Source organism: Vulpes vulpes, chromosome 5, assembly GCF_048418805.1.
Source record: "Vulpes vulpes isolate BD-2025 chromosome 5, VulVul3, whole genome shotgun sequence".
Classification (NCBI taxonomy): Eukaryota; Metazoa; Chordata; class Mammalia; order Carnivora; family Canidae; genus Vulpes; species Vulpes vulpes.
The window spans coordinates 120938603-120953582 of record NC_132784.1 but is presented as its reverse complement, the minus strand read 5'-3'; the positions used below and the strand labels follow the sequence as shown (position 1 = coordinate 120953582).

Here is a 14980-nt window from a genome sequence, read left to right as displayed (position 1 = left end):
AGTGACTCAGAATAAATCGTACTGCATCTGGGTTTCTGTTCCTGCGTGTGTGGCAGTGTAACTCCCTGTCATTAGGTTTATATGAATGCTTTTGGGATTGGGGTATTGGAGTTGTTAATTTGTTAATCTAATTATTTTGATTAAAGTTGGTCATTCCAATTGTTTACCATATTCAAATCACTGTTCCTGCTTTAAAAGGAAAAATTGAAATCTTAGATGTTAAGTTTTTAAGGTACATTATCAGAATTAATGTTAAAGTGTTGTTGCTCCTTGGGGTTAGTGAGATCCTATGAAGCAGTGGGACCCTATTAAGAGATTATCTTCAGGGCACCTGGCTGGCTCAGTCAGTTGAGCATCTGCCTTCGGCTCAGATCATGAGTTCAGGGTCCTGGGATTGAGCCCTGCATTGGATCTCTGCTCAGCAGGGAGTCTGCTTGTGTGCTCTCTCTCTCTCTCTTTCTCATGCTCTCTTTCTCTTGCAAGTAAATAAATACAATCTTTTTAAAAAGGGCTTAAAAAGAGGTCATCTCCTTGAGAACTTGTAAGGAAGTTAAAAAACTCTTGAATTTTTCCAAGGCGTGAATAGATATAAATGTCTCACTGGCTACAGAAGAACGGCAAACACTGGAGTTTACCCAGCACTTTCTTGGCTGGTAATAGAAGTCTAATTCTGGAGAGCATTTGAGAATAGCGATGCTGGGATAAAATGTGTAGCCGGATCAATACCATGATTACTAGAAGGAAAAATTAATGTGAACAATTAACAGAACATCATTCCAGCTTGTATTTTCCCACCTTTCTTTGTGGGGGTGCTGTGAGGTTTTCCTCACTAGATTAGGCTTGGGAGAGTCCAGCCCATTGCAAGTGCTCAAGAACCATCGGCCAAAACTACCCAGAAGCCAGAGGACAAGGGAGCCCATTGGTGGAGCTCATTTCTTTAGCCTGAGGAGCGCAGAGCAGAGTGGAGAAGGGTAGAGAGAAAATATAGAGTCCCGTTCCATAGAAAAGCTAGCAGGCACAATGGTAAGTAATGATGTGTTCATATACATTTATTTAAAGCATATATATTCTATATTAAGCTTCTTAAAAATTATTTACTAGGCTTATTTGGGGTGGGAAGTCTCTTGATTACCGATTTCTAAAATAGTGCATGGCTACATTTGTAAATGTCCCTTTAAAATGAGATAGAAAACATTTAAATGCTCAGTACGTTTCATAGACTTGACTAATCTGTTTAGGTGATATCTTTTAAAATCATCTTATTTTTCTAAATTATTTTAAATAGCCAATAAAATATTTAAGATGGAAAGGTCTATATTGACCAAGGTAAAAATGAAGAGGTGCTGTTTTTCTGCTGTGTGCTTTGCAGAGTTTTGCCTGGGTAGGTTTTTACCTACCTAGTACCAAATCTGAAAAATATTCAAGTTTTCCTCCTATTTCTATGTCCATTGTGACCAGAAAAGGTAAAAATAGCACCTGGTTAATTTCATACCTCATATCACATAAGATAGTGTGGTTTCCTTTTTTTTCCCCCCATGAAAGAGTTTTCATTAAAAGGATAATGAAAAACTCACTAAAGATTTTCTTAAAAAAAATATGACTGTGGAGTACATCTCAGTTATTACACATATTAGCAAAAAGTATGTAGAAGGATCTGTCTAAAAAGCACCTTTGGTTAATTCATCAGAGTAGCAAGCTTTTAAAATAGCATTTGTGGTTTTTTTATTTTTCCCTTCCTTGCAGTAATTCTAGATCAGATGTTTAATTTTGACATGATAGTATGTGGCTCACTGTATAGATAGAAACAGTGTTTTGATTTTTTAGCAGAATATATAAAAGTACTTACAGAGATGCTGGTCTCAAAGGATATAGTTCTGTAGTGGTTTTTAAATTATATTAAATTATATCCTGATCTATATTATGCTATCCTTGCCTATTAAGGAAAAATGGCATAATATTCTTTTTTTATACATAAGTACAATAATTGGGAAATATACAAAAAGCTGCTTTATGCAAATTCCATTTAAACACAAATGGTTTTTGACAATGATACAGGTGTTCATTTTTTTGTTTTATTGGGAAATAATTGGCATACATTAATGTAGAAGTTCAAGGTAGACGGTGTGATAGTTCGGTTTACATATATTGTGAAATGATTACCACAGTAGGCTCAGCTTCCCATACAGATACAGTATAAAGAAAAGAAAAAGCATATTTTCCTCTTGTGAAAACTCATAGGAATTGTTCTCAGCAGCTTTGCTACATAGCATACAGTAGTGTTAACTATATTTATCATGTTGTACATTATATCCCTAGTTCTTATTTCTCTAATAAGTACAAGTTTATACCCTTTTGACCACATTCTTCTAAATTTCTCCTATACTTACTATCTGCCTCTGGCAACCGGAAGTAGTCTAAGCTCTTTTTTTCTATCATTTTCTATCAGTTATTATTATTTTTGTTTATTTAAATTCTGTAGGCAAGTGAGATCATGTGGTATTTTTCTTTAACTTTTTACACTTACCATAATACCTTTCTTTGTTCTTCTTTCTCATCATTTCTTTGGCTCTTCAGTGTCTTTTATGGCTCCATATAAATTTTAGGAGTGATTTTTCTATTTCTATAAAAAATGATATATTGGAATCTTGATGGGAATTTCATTAAATCTGTATGTGAATTTTAGCCCTATTGACATTTTAACAATATTAGTTCCTCTAAGCCATGAACACAGGATACCTTTCCATTTGCGTTGTCTTCACTTCTCTTCATCAGTGTCTTGTAATTTTCTGAGTAGATATTTTTCTCTTTTAGTTTATTTCTAAGTATTTTGTTGTTTTTGATCATATTGTAAATGCTTTTTTTTATTTTGCACCAAACCTGCTGTTAGTGTGTAGAAACACTACTGACATTTGTATGTTAATTTTGCTGAAATTTAACTGAATTCATTGATAAGATCTAATGGTTTTTTAGTTGAGTCTAAATTTTAGTTCCTCTTTTCCTGATACCTTTATTTTTTAATCTTGCCTGATTGCTCTGGCTAGGGTTTCTAGTACTATGCTGAATAAGACTAGTCAGTATGAGCATCCTTCTCTTGTTCCTTCACTTAGAAGAAAAGCATTCTACTAATGCGGTGTATCACACTGGTTGAATTGCACATGTTAAACCATCTTTGCATTCTGGAGACAAATCCCACTTGATCATGGAGTATGATGCTTTAATGTGCTACTGGATTCAGGGATCTATATTCATCTATATTCATCTATCTATATTCATCAGGGATATTGGCCTGTAATAGTGTCCTTTTCTAGTTTTGGTGTCGAGATAATGGTGGCCTTATAAAATAAGTTTGGAAGTATTCCCTACTCTCTGACTTTTTAAAAATGCTTGAGAAGGATTGTTTGTTAATTCTTCTTTAAATGTTTGGTAAAATTCACCTGTGAAGTAATGTGGTCCAGAGATTTTTTGATTACTGATTCAATCTAATTGCTAGTAATTGGTCTATTTCGATTGTCTGTGTCTTCCTGATTTACTCTTAGTAAGTTGTATGTTTCTAAGAATCTTTCCATTTCTTCTAGGTTGTCTTGTTTGTTAACAGGCTCTTATGATCCTTTGTATTTCTTTGGTATCAGTTTTAATGTCATCTTTTTCTTTTATTTTGTTGATTAGGGCCCCTTTTTCCCCTTGGTTAGTCTAGCTAAGAGTTTATCAATTTGCATGTTTTTTAAAAAGACAACTATTAGTTTAAATAATATTTTCTATTCCCTATTTCATTTATTTCTGCTCTAATCAGTTTTTCTTTTTTCTGCTAAGTTTGGGCTCTGTGTTTTCCTTTTTCTACTTCCTTAGTGTTGTGTTTGCATTCCATTTGTCTCAAGAAATTGAGTTCCTCTTTAATTTCTTCTTTGATTCATTGGTCATTCAGGAGAGTGTTTAATTACCATGTGTTCATGAAATTTCCATGTGCTCCTCTATGTTACTGATTTCTAGTTTTATGTTATTGTGGTCAGAGAAGGTACATGGTATGATTTAATCTTCTTGAATTTGCTAAGAGGTATTTTGTGATTAACATATGACTTACAAAATGTTCCATGTGTACTTGAGAAGAATGTGCATTATGCTGTGGATAGAATGTTCTATATATGCCTATCCAGTCCTTTTGGTCTGTAACAATGTTTAAATATGCTGTTTACTTATTTATCTAATATACCCATTGAGAGTAGAGTATTAAAGTCCCTAGCTATTACTGTATTGCTGTTTATATTTCTGTTTCACTCTGCTAGTTTTTGCTTTATGTATTTAAGTGCTCCAATATTGGGTGCATAAATATTTACAATTATATCTTTTGATAACTAATTATAAAATGACATTATTTGGCTCTTTTTTCCATTTTTAGTTTAAAGTCTATTTTTCTGATGTAAGTGTAGATAACCCTGCTTTGTATGGTTACTATTTGCTTGAAATATCTTTTCCATCTCTTCATTCTCAGTCTGTGTCTTTTAAGCTTAAATTAGTCTCTGGTTGGGAGCATATTATTAGATCTTATTTTATTCATTCAGCTATTCCATAATTTGTAAATGGAAAATTCTGTGTACATTTAAAGTAATTTTTGATATGTAAGGACTCACCGTTGCCATTTTGTTGTTTCCTGGTTGTTTTGTAGATCTGTTGTTTTTTATCCTGCTGCCTTTGGTTGTGTTTTGATGTCTTCTGGTATCTGTATGCTTCGACTTTATCACGTTCTTTGTTATAATTAACTACTGCAAGATTTTTCCCTTGTGATTACTATGTGACTTACATAAAATATCTTGAAATTGTAACACCCCTTTTTAAACTGAAAACAACTTTAATAGAATTTGTATGCTTTATACTTCTACATCTTCTTCCCCTCATATTTTAGGTTATTGCTATTAACCATAATTCTAATAATCTGATTGTAGTTACATATAGAAAACACATGTAAATGGTATTTTACTATATATATTTAAACTTTTTGATTAAAGTTAAGAGTGAATTATGTGCCACTATTACCTTATTGCAGAATGTAGTTATGACTCTATATTCACCAATACCACTGAGACTTACACTATCTTTTAATGTTTTTATGGTGTTAATTAGTATTCTTGTACTTCCACTCAAAGAACTCCCTTTGGCGTTTTTTTGTAAGGTGAGTGGTAATCTAGCATCTTCTGTTTGGGAAATTCTTTATCTCTGCTTCACTTCTGAAGGACAACTTCACTATATATTGAATTTTTGATTGACAGTTATTTCAATATTTTGAATATATTATCCCCTACTTTCCTGGCCTGAAAAGTATCTTTTGAGAAATATCCCAATAGTATGAGATTTCCCATGTATGCAAGTTCTCTTTCTGCTCTTAAAACTCCTTGTCTTTGACTTTTGACAATTATAATGTGTCTTGGTGTAGCCCTCTTTGGATTCAATTTATCTAGGACTTTTTTTTTAAGGCCTCATGTATTTTGATGACCATTTCTCTTGTAAGCTTGAAAAATCCTCAGCCATTATTGCTTTAAAAAATACATTCTATCCCTTTCTATTCTCCTGGAATTCTCATAATGTTAACGTTTCTTTCATTGTATCTAAATTTCCATGGGCTTTCTTCATTCTTCTCTATTTCTTTTTCTTTTTTTTTTTGTTCTTCTGACTGGGTAATTTCTAACATCCTGTATCTTCCAGGTCACTAAATATCTCTTCTGCATTGTCAAATCTACTCTTGAAATTCTCCATTGAATTCTTCAGTTATTGTATTTTCAACTCTAGCATTTCTGTTTGGGATTTTTTTTATTGCTTTCATTTTTTTCAAACTTCTCATGTGTTTGTGCATTGCTTTCCTAATTTAATTTAGTTGTCTGTTTTTGTGTTCTTGTAGTTCACTAAACTTCCCTAGGTGTATTACTCTGGATCTGGACAGTTCACAGATCTCTATTTTTTTAAGATCAGTTCTTGGAGCCTTATCGCTTTCTTTTGGTCCTGTTATATTTGCCTGATTGCTTATGTTGAGGTGTACACATTTCGGCAACTGATCTACTGTCCCAGACTTTACAGGTTTGTTTTGGTAGGGTGATTTCTTTACCAGTCAGTTCAGTTTGGGTTTCTGGGTATGTTGCTAGCAACATTATTGGGCAGGTGGGCCTGTTATTGTCTCTTTTGAGGTGAGGCAACCACTTGTGTTCTGAGGATGGGAATGGGAGAGAGAGCCAAGAGCTGAGAACAGTTCAATGGAACTGCTGCCCAAGTGAGGTTATAGGCTATATTCCATGGTTGACTGAATTATATGGTCAGGTCTTACTAGACAATCAGGACTCAGTCTTATATTAATTAGTAGATGGGACTATGAATTAGCTTTTCTGCCCTGATAGGCAGTATGATGGGACCTACAGTCTTCACAGCACATTTTTAGGGCCCTTGAATCAGGCCAGAGTGTGCACGAAATTCTCTGGTCAGATGAGGCTGCCTGTTTTGCTCTGAGGGGGCTGTACTCTCTGTTTAAGTGCCATTGTACATAGGGCTGTTGAATGGGTTACGTAGCTTCTGGTGTGCTCTGGTTAGGTTCCCTGGTCAGACAGGCTGAAAGCTGGATTCAGTAATAAGTGTGGCTGTGAGTTAAATTCCCTGCCTGGGAGTAGCAGGAGAAGCAGCTCATTAACCAAAAAAGCTCTCTATTTTTTGCCTTCATTAAAGCCAACCCACACCCCACATTCCATGACTGAACAGAGCTACGGTTTTATTATGAAAACTGTTGGCTCTGTCACCTGCCTCTTGACTTGAGTACTGCTGGGCCACACAGCCTCCAGGGGTTGTTACCAGCCCTTCTGGTCAGATGGGGCTGGAAGGTCTCTCTACAGTGGGTAGCGTTGTGTTTTAGCTCCCTTCCCTGAGTGGGAGGGTACGAGGCTGCTCCAGAGCTACTCATAATTTCCCAAACAGGCTCTCCAGTTGGGAGAGGCTGGGAGCTACACTCAGCCTTGGCTATGAATTAACTCCCCTGCCTGTACTTAGCATGAGAAGACTCCTGGCACCATACTACTGCCTTTGTTCTGGGGGTGATCAGCTCCGTCTGCCTGCCTCTTCACTCAAGTGCCACTGGACTGCACTGCTTCCAGGAATCCTCGCCAGCCCTTTCAGTCAGACGGGGCAGGAAGTCAGAGCACTGCAGATGGGAGTGTGATTCAGCTCATTGCCTGGGCATGGGTAAGCCAGGATCTAGGGCCAGCAGAGCTTCTTGTTTGATTATCCAAATTAGGCATGTGTGCACCACACCAGTTCCCAGTCAGAGCATACCCTGACCTGCTATTGCAGATGAGCAATACCCCAGGTAAGGATTATTACTTGAGCACAGCAGGTATGAACTCGGTCTGCCAAATCCATATGTGGGTTGCAGTAAGGCCCTTCTCCCTCACAATCAGATTTCCAGTGTTTGAGCCTTGTACATTCCTTCATAATCCCTGTGGTGCAAGATCTGAATGCCGCCTATATGCTAGGGTGCTCCACTGTCTCCCCAGGTTCTCTTTTCTCAGGGAAGAAACTGAAGACTCAGGGGAGACCTCTTTCTGTCATGTTGTACTGGCCTGGAGGAGTGATCGTGCCTTTGTTGGGCCACTTCCCTTACCTTCTAATGCCATCTGTTTTGGTCTCTGGTATAGGGGAGGTGCTTCAGCCCTTGTTTTAGGATTATGTCAGTGGTGTCTTTTTCAATAGTTGTCAGATCTTCTTCCCATGATGGGGAGCAAGGTCAGGAGCAGCCTATGTCACCCTCTTGTGACATCACAGCATTTATTTTTGATCAAAAAATTTTGCTACCGCCAGCCAAAAAAAAAAAAAAAAAAATTTTTTTTTGCTACCCAGTACTGTTGAAAACAAGTATCCTAAAATCTGAAACTGTGATGCTGTATGTTAACTAAACTGAAATTAAAATTAAGAAAATAAAATGAAAAATAAACATCACAGAAAATGATTTGTTCTAAATAACCACTCTGTTCAACTCATATTTATGATCAATTGTTATGCAAGATTCCAGGTAATGCATATTGATGAGATAAATGTAACACAGTAAAGTACCATGCAATTGTGTGGATTTGAAATTTGCAACTACTGTCTAGTTTTACTAATTCTTAAAAATGTTAAAAAAGGAAAAATAAATAGGACTACAGATGACACAAACATTCTAGATGTCAGTCTTTGAATATTAATGATTTATAAACATTAACATTAGAATGAAAATATTAGAATTATTTCCATTTTATGTCTCTTCTTAGTTTACCCTTACATATAAGTGCTGGAAATCGAAAGGCAAGGACTAATCCATATTCTAGATTATTTTTAATTATTTAAAGAGGGAGAGAAAGGTGGGGGGAAAGGCAGAGGGGGAGGAAGAGAAAAAATCTTAAACAGGCTCCAAGCCTAGTACAGAACCCAACACAGGGCCCTATTTCATGACCCTGAGATCATGACCTGAGATGAAACCAAGAGGCAGGTGCCTAACCACCTAAGCTACCCCCCTCTTCTATATTATTAATAGCTCTGTCAAATATTTGATATTTTATGTAAGCCTACAAAGGGTTTATTGTTAAACTGGACACATTATAGATACCATACTAAGAGACCAATTTTCTTAGTTTGTACTTTTGCTATGTTGTCACTTCTGGATAAGGAAAACATTTCATTAATACCTAGGGTTTTTCTAAGTTGTATCTTGGTTTAAATGTATTCATTGACAGTAATTGTACTACATTTATTTAAATGATGAATATATACACCCTTTAATCAACTGCATTCCCAGAATGTAGTCAAAAGAAGAAAAAACAAACTACCAATACATAAAGTTACAAGTAGAGGATATTTATTACTGTGATATTTGTATTAACAAAAAAAATTTGAGAATAAGCTAAATGTCTACCAATAAAGGAATGCTTTATCATGATATAGGCATTGCTTAACCTGTTTCTTCAGAGAGGCAGATAGAGGGAATGTCCTAAAGAAAAGTGCATATGGGGGGGGGGCAAATTGGGAGGGAGACAGATAAAACTGTGAGAGCCTTCAGGCTGCAAAGCAAGTCTGACTCCAGTCAGAAGACCGGGAGAGCAGATTGGGTGGAAGCATCAGACTTCCACACCGTCTAAGGTAGGTTTGGCAAAGCCATCAGTCTTCCAGCCGGTCAGCCTTCAGGGGCGCCCATGTCTAGCAGGAACAGATAAACTGTCCTTGCCACACTCAATCACTGGCAGGGAGCAGCTTGTGGAAGACCTGGCCTCTGTGCAAACACGGTGATGAATTTAAGATAGATACAAGGACTTTTGGTCAATCACACCTGCTACAGCTGGTGGACTACAGCCATCTTCTCAAGGCCATTGCAAGCATCCCATACAATGAACCTATTATAAAAAAAAAAAAAAGATAATGACTTGGAGTATGGATTTATTGGAAGGATTTCTATAATCCGTAAAAATAAATTATAGTGTGCAATGACCTCATTAAAAATTATATATGTGACATTTCCATAGCTTCTCATAAAGTGAAACCATATAAACACCAAGAACAATTAATAGACCTATTTTAACTAAAATGTGGAAGAGAACTAAAAATAATGCTGATGCTAGGTATCAGTCATCAGAGATAGAAATGCCCCACCCTGTATAGATATAGTTTTTCTCCAGCTTAGTTTTTCAGGTCTTTCAAAGACGATTTCTAGCCTGGAAATCTTCCTAGACCCACCTCTCCTTTCTTCCCCTCCTTATCAGTTCTTTGCTTTTTTTTCCCTCAGGATTGGTCCCATATGTTCTCTCACTTTTCTTTTTCCATCTCCTTTTATTACAAACATCATCCCTCTACTAAAATAGAAGTTCATTCATTCATTTGCTTATTCATTTCTTTTTTTTTTACATCTATTTTTAACTGGGGGAAATTTTGTTTTACTTATGTGTGGTCTGAGCAGGACCAATGACCCCTAAAAGCTAGTGTTTCCATAATCGTGTGACCTCTGACTTTTTTTTTTTTTTGGTTAGAAAAGAAGGGTTTTATGTTTTGTGTTTTTGTAAAATTCCTTATTGAAGAAGAAAATAACAAGAATAATGAAGATATCCAGACCTTTAGAATTGGAGTCCCTATGGATATAAATATTGACAACCAGTAGGATGAGTATCTGTTTCCCAGAGTCCTTGAGAGACTTTGGAGTTCAGGTGAAAAAATATATATATTTTTAAGAGGCAAAAGGTAACTATCCCTTCTTGAACTGAGTGACAGGGTGCCACTGCCTGACTGTAACTGAGAGACCCATTTATAATCAAGAGAGTGATCATAGAAACTGTGGACATTTGTTACTGATAGTCATCTGACTACATGTGTTCTCCCAAGCTGCTGAATAAAAAGAAAATCTAACCTGATGCCATCTCAATGTCTGCCTTTTCAAGTTTATTGCCTCACTTTTGTGTAACTATTTACAATACAAACTGAAGATTTTACAATTCCACAGATAATTCCCAGTTTACCTACCTACACAACTGATAAAAAAAATGGACCCTACTAGAGAAGATGGTATTTTTTTTAAGATTTTATTTATTCACGAGAGACAGAGAGAGAGGGAGAAGCAGGCTCCATGCAAAGAACCCGATGCAAGTTTCGATCCCGGGTCTCCAGGATCACACCCTGGGCTGAAGGCAGGTGCCAAGCCACTGAGCCACCCAGGGATCCCTGCTAGGGTCCATTTTTATTCCTACAAACACTACTCAGCCTTCAGGGTTCAGCGCAGATATTATCCACATGCTGGCTTCTTAGAGTGGTTTCTGAAGCAGCAGTGTCAAGGGATACAGAATAAGTGTAGAAGACTGAAGAGTCCACATCCCAACATACTAACTCAGATTAGTAAGATCCTCAGGTGACTCATAAGCACGTTTGAGTATAAGAAGTGCAGTCCTACCCTAAAAAGGTTCCTTTGATATAAAATAACCTTTTCCTGGTGACTGAGAAGATTGCACATACATTTTCTTTTTAGTGGGCTTCTCCTATCTCTAAATGATAATTCTCAACTTGTCTTGAGGCCAGAGTTGATCCTGAAGACTTTTTGTAGAGTCTGGAGTCTTTCAAAAGTGGCGTCTCCACTTACAAATCAGATTTCCTACTTAGAAACTGCACTTTAGGGATGGTTTGCTGTTCCCAGAAAAATCAGGACATGGACAGCACAGCTGGAATGGCTGCCCGGAGACATGGTAACTTTAGCCAGGCTTGTGCTTTCCAGTGGGCCACAGTCCCCACCACCTTTGCAGATGCCCTGATTCACTGCCAGCTTTACTCATTTATGTCGCCTGCCTGGCCTCTGACATTTGGATTGGCAGCAGCTGCATGCAAATAGACCTAGAGCTCCTGCCTGGAGGAGAGGCATGTCTTTGTCCTGTTTGATATCCTGGTTATAGCAAATATCCAAAAAGGTCCCATTAAATCAATGTTACTCTGTAATATCAACATGTTTTGAAGGTGACATAACACCACACCCGACCACAAAAAATTTACAACCTAGTCGTGACCTTAAGATTACATTTGACACCAAATGCTAATGAGGCTGCTAAGAACCTAGATCACTCATACGTGGCTGGTGGGGATATAAAATGGAACAGCGCCTCTGGAAATTGTTTGGCAGCTTCGTAGAAAGCTAACCATGCCCTTACCGTATGCCACCCAGCAATTGTGCTCTCGGGTATTCATCCTAGAGGAATGAAAACTTGTGTTCACCCAAAAGCAGTACAGGAATGTTCCTAATAGCTTTGGCCACAACAGCCAAAAACTGGAAACCATCTAAATGTCCTCCAGCTGGTCAATGAGTCAAAACCTGGTAAACCTACACCTTAAAATACTATGCGGCAATAAAAAGGAATACCACATGGAAAAGCACAAGAACTTGGTTGGCTTTCAACGGATTTGTGCCGCATGGATATAAGCCAGTCACACAAGGTTGTATACTGTAGGATTCCATTTATATAATATTTTTGAAATAAATTGATAGAGGACATATTGGTGGTTGTCAGGAGTTAGGGAAGGGGAGGATGTGGCTATCAAAGAATAGCGCAAAAGAGATTTATGGTGATGGAACAGTTCTCTCTCGTGGTGGTGGTGGTGGTGGTAGTAACAAATCTGTGCACCGGTTAAAATTGCGTAAAACTACACACAGACACAGAATAAATGTGTATAAAATTGAAATCTGAATAAGCTCTGTGGATCGTACCAATACAATCTCCTGGCTTCTATTATACTATAGTTTTCATTTTTTGAAACTGTGTAAAGGATACATAGGACTGTCCTGCAGAATTTTTTTACAACCTCTTGTGAAGCTATAATAACTCAATATTAAATGTAAAAAAAAAATACCCTGTAAAACATACGACATCGGAAAGTATTCATGATTAAAATGGCTATTTTGAGGTCAGAGGACTATTTTTACTTTTTGAAGGGTGGCCCAGGAATCTAAAGGAAGTGAGACAAAAACATAAAAATACATATGTACTTGTGTATCTAGTCTATGACTTCTGTGTCCAGTTACAAAACTCCTACTAGGCTTTGATAAACTACCATTAATGTGACCATCGTTTCTGGGGAGCCCCAGCTGGGTGAAGTGCAGCTGAAGATGTTTATTGCCACACATTAGCATTACATGTGATTCATGCAGCTTAAGAAATGCTGATGCAGGAAAGCTTTCTCAGTTGAGGTAAGGCAATAGAGTTTATTCACTGTATAATAGCTGGTGATAAAGTCCATATTAGGTACGAATAGTTTATTTTGATATGCTTCTTTCAGACAATGCAGTAGGATTTGTTTATTGGTATATGCTTAGCCAGATATTTTATAGCTTTAATAGCAGTGCAGATTTATAGAGTATAAGTAACATTCTTAAGATCCTCACTACAGTATGTTCCTGCTTAAAAAAATTAAAGCCCCAAATCACAAGAGGTCTACCTCTGACTAAAAGGAAAGGCAATTTTGATACAGAATTAATAGTAAATAATCACCCAGATAGTGAGGGTTTGGACCCTTGTCTCTGAGATGTTACCTTGTTTCACATGATTATTTCTTAAGCACCCAAGGTAAAATGGGGCAGGGAGGAGGAAATACATTGAGAGTCCAGATATCTAATATTTTATAACCAGTTTTATCACTATTCTGGTGTCCCCGATTTTTTTAAGATTTTATTTATTTATGAGAGACACAGAGCAAGGCAAAGACACAGGCAGAGGGAGAGGAGGCTCCCTGCAGGGAGCCCGATGTAACACTTGATCCCAGAACCCTGGGATCATGCCTTGAGCCAAAGGCAGATGCTCAACCACTGAGCCACCCAATGCCCCCCAAGTTTCTTTCTTCTATAAATATCAACACATTACTTTACGGGGTTACTAATGAGTGGTAAGTGACAGAAAGGTAGTAGAGGTGGAGTTTTTGTTTCAACAAAGCATTTACTTCATTTCCACAGCAGTGAGTACAATGCAAAAATACTGACTGAATGATAGAAGAGCTTACTGGTTTGCACTTCGGTTGAATGAAGAAACATGAATTAGAAAGCTGATTGGTGTTCCCACTAACATCACTGTGGAACCTCAGGTGGAAGAGCTTTTTTCATGGCCCATCGCTGAAAACCTCAACCATCAATGGCTCATATGACAATACGGTAATAATTCTCAAACTGAGAGTTGGCAGGAAGTTAAGAGGTAAAGCATATATAGGAGATGATGTGAGCTACTCAAAAGATCTGGACAGGATTGATAGGAAAGGTAATTGAAATCAAACAGAATGAACCTTAAACTCTTAAGGAAATAGAAATTTTATGTATCATTCCACAGAAATCAAATAAAAATCTAACGTGAGCATATCAAAATTCATGGTAGTAGATTTCCAAAAAATAACGTAGGGAATTTTGGATGAGTTAGGCCTAACCCATCAACAGAGTAATGTGGCTATTTAAAAAGCCAGCAATAGAGACGCCTGGGTGGCTCAGTGGTTTAGGGCCTGCCTTCGGCCCAGGGCGTGATCCCGGAGTCCAGGGATGGAGTCCCACATTGGGCTCCCTGCATGGAGCCTGCTTCTCCCTTCTCCCTCTTCCTGTGTCTCTGCCTCTGTGTGTGTGTGTCTCATGAATAAACAAATAAGTCTTTAAAAATAAATAAAAGGCCAGCAATAGTCATTGTATTGTGTCCAAGAGAAGGAGGTTAATAGTCCTATCCTACACTGGTTGGACCACATCTGGAGTAGGGAGATTAGTTTTTAGATAGACCAATAAAGTCTATAGTGTATCAAACTGGTGAGTATGGTGATCCCACTGAAGCCACACCATACACAAGACTGTTGAGGTACCTGAGGGTGTCTGGGAGAAAAGACATGATAGGTCCTCAAATACTTCATGGTAACTATCAGGACCACAAGAGACTCAATCAGGAAGCCCCAGGGTCAAGTTCTAGGAAGGTAGCTTTGGGGTGGATATAACTTTAAAATTGCTAACTATTAGAGGTGTCAGGCTAAATGAACTACCTTGAAGAAAAAAGATGGCCTGTTAATAGGTTCTGCGTCAGCTGAAGAAGATGCCTCTTGAAAGATGTTAATACAGCCAAACCTCATGTATAAGTTATGACTCCTAGGCCTTTCTAAATCAACTCTCAATAAATGATGTGATCTCACAGCTACGTGGCTTCTGTGACCACAGGCCATACCATCTAGCTAAAGAATGATTGTTGAATTAACACAGGAGCTCTGTTATGTCTAGTACTCACCCAGCTCAAGACAGGACAATGAATATTGTATGTCGTCATAAAGGCATTGGTGAAAGTTCAGGCTAATTTGCATTGTGTATTAATAAAGTTTAGACTCTAAATGGTAATATTTATAATTATTATTCCAATTGTTTAAAACTCCCAATACCATCAGTAGCACTCTACCTGTAAGACGAATAGCACAGTAGATTGCAGAGAATACCTCCCTGCAAAGGTCTTTT

At 37.5% G+C, this 14980-nt stretch overlaps 1 long non-coding RNA gene across 1 annotated transcript in view; it reads left to right on the top strand.

Annotated features, from left to right (window-relative positions):
• The first annotated feature begins 637 nt into the window (after positions 1-637).
• Positions 638-14980, top strand: part of LOC140599099 (uncharacterized) — a 65636-nt gene continuing 51293 nt past the window's right edge. Inside the window, exon 1 of the long non-coding RNA XR_012001832.1 lies at positions 638-1023. This is a non-coding gene — a long non-coding RNA (uncharacterized lncRNA). The remainder of the gene's footprint in view (positions 1024-14980) is intronic.